A 3,037-nucleotide genomic window follows, 5' to 3' on the forward strand; every position below is an offset into this window, starting at 1 on the left:
GCTCTGGACGCTGGTGCTCAAGCAGATGGTGGGAAATCCGAACAGACAACAAGGCCCCTCTTACAGTTAGTTGGGATGATGCCTGCGTTTCAGACAGAGCACAGAACTGCATGCAATAACATGAGTACAGCATTTCACCGGCCTTGAGAAGTTCAATATGGATGGCACAAATCCCATGAGCTTTATCCCATTTCAACCGGTTCACCACATAGTGTTTCCACAAACGAAGGTGGATCACAGTTGATCGGTGGGTCAGCAATAGGGATAGTCACACCCCTGACATCCAACTCAACAGCTCGTGGATCAGCCTGGTACAGCCTCTCAAAGTAACTGGCCCAGCAGGACTTCACTTCAGACAACTCTGTCAAGAGCCCACCACCCCCGCTCTAACTGCTGTACACCGATGAACGGGATTGGAGGAACGCAATGCATGAATTCCTCTGTCAGCAGGACGAGAATCACTTGACCATCGGTGATGCTCTACCCCCTCACGGATTCCTTGCACATTGGCCTCCTTGTCCACCCTCAGCGCACGAACAGTTTTATGCCTCAACTTCCTGAACAGCTCAGCTCTGCCATTCAGCCTGGTCCTGTGACTCTGTTCAATGGTATCCAGTGTCCCTTGTGAGAGAAAAATATACTCACCCTCTGGTGAGTTCCAAGACATCCACCGGCAACATCAAAGATTGTGGTCTTGAAGGCACTCCACAACTCTTCAGAATTCACCAAAGGAACCAGACTTCCAAAATCCCCACTCAGCTTGTTTGCAAACTCCGCAGCTGTCCTCTCATCCTTGAGCTTGCCAACATCTACCCAAGGTTGGGATGGTACCATTCTCCCCGATTTAAGCTGAAACTTCAGAGTTGCTACCACAAGCCTGTGGTCATTATTGAGAAACTGAGCACTCCGGTAGACCTTGCAGTCCTCCATCCTCCAGCAACCATCAATGAGCACATGGTCAATTTCCTTTGCCACACCACCAGCATTGGAATACCAAGTCCAGTGATGAGCCTGTGGGAACTGAAACCATGAACCAGCCACCCTAAGTCCATGACTTCTTGCAAAGTCAAGGAACTTAGTGCTATTCTGGTTCACAGTTCCAGACCCATGGGGACAAACACATGCCTCATAACCATCCCTTTCAGTTCCAGTCGGTGCATTGAAATCCCCCAAGACTGGAAGCGTATCTCTCCTGGGGCACTGATCAACCACAGACACACATGTGGTATAGAATGTGTCCTTCACGATGAGATCACTCGCCTCAGTCGAAGCATATGCAGACCTATCAGTGGAATATAAAATATAAACTGTTCAGCCTGGCAGAGTTATGTGCTTTACAGAGTCGTTCTAGTTATTGTCTGTCTTCCCAAATCAAATGCAAGCATTTACCTGTGTTGATTCATTATATCAACAACAAAAAAAACAAACGCAGTAGCTTGGACGATTTAATTTTTGGGGAAATTTATGTGCAAGTGACAATGGAAGATCCATTGTCACTTTTATATAAAACGTGTATTAAAAGTTCTGTCAAACACCTTTTTTGTCTGTGCAATCTATGCATTAGTTGGTGTCTTTCTTGAAGAGTTGTCGAAATTTGATAAAGTTTTGAGGCTGTATAAACAACCGAGAGTATTGTAGGAGATGGCAGAGCAGATAAGCATCATGTTGGCAGAGCACATAAGCGATAAGCATGTTGTTTATATATATATATATATATATATATATATATATATATATATATATATATGTATATATATATATATATATATATATATATATATATATATATATATATATATATATATATATATATATATATATATATATATATATATATATATATACATACATATGTCAAGTAACCTCGTTCCGTCAAGTCATGTCCAACTTTTAGTGACATGCATGATTAGTTTTCCCCAAACATCCCAATCCTCCACTGCCTCCCAAAGCTCTGGCAGACACAGCTTGTTTGAAGCCATTACCACATTCACAGTGCACACAAGGTCTGCCTCTTTCTCTTCTTCCCTCAACCATACCCCACATGGTGGATTTATCCAGACTTTCATTTTCTGCATGCATGATGTATCCGATGTATCATTGTTTATGTTTTAGCGTCAGCGCTTCTAATGCACATGTTAGTCAAATTTCTTCTCGCACTAATTTATTTGTTATTCTTGCAGTCCATAAAATTTTTAACATTTGACTCTAACACCCCATTTCAAAACTGTCAATCTTCTTCCCTTCTTTCATTTTCACTGTCCAAGACTCACATCCAGACATTGCAACTGAACATGCCAGATCATGCATCAACCTCATCTTGGTTTGTATTGTCACATATTTGTCTTTCCCGATCTTTGTCAATCCCGACATTGTTGTTCTCCCTAATGTTAGCCATCTATTCATTTCTCCGACACATTTTCCACTCACTACAATCTTAAAACCCAAAAAGATGAAACTTTCCACTATTTCCACATGATGGCCTCCCAATCTGAACATATCGATCTTCTCAATTGACAAGATGCAAGTCTTTGTTTTAGGTTTAAATTAAAAACAGTTGTTTTCGCTTTCCTTCTTTACTGTGTGCATCAGTTTCATCAAGTCCTCTTTACTCTCTGCCAACGGAGTAGTACCGTCAGCATATATTGGTTTGTTGGCATGTCTTCTTCAAATCCTGACTCCAGCCTCTATGTCATCCAAGTTTGATTTCCTCACGATGTACTCATTTTACACATTAAACAAGGGGAGAGAATGTAACCATCTGACCACTTTTCCAATTCCAATTCATTCTCTATCTGCATACTCTATTCTTACTGTAGCTTCGTGTTTATTATACAGGTTTCTTATCAAACATATCAGGTGCCCCAACATCCCCATTTCTCCCAGCATCTTCCACATTGATTCATGATCAACACAATTAAAATATCTGCTGTAATCTATAATAACAAAGATACACCTTCCTTTGATATTCCTTGCCCTTTCCCATAATCAATCTCAGATTTGAGATTTGATCTCTCGTGCCACTTCCTCCTCTGAAACC

This window comes from Eptatretus burgeri, chromosome 5 (assembly GCF_056783735.1).
Source record: "Eptatretus burgeri isolate ZD-2024b chromosome 5, Ebu_testis_v1, whole genome shotgun sequence".
NCBI classification, from domain to species: domain Eukaryota; kingdom Metazoa; phylum Chordata; class Myxini; order Myxiniformes; family Myxinidae; genus Eptatretus; species Eptatretus burgeri.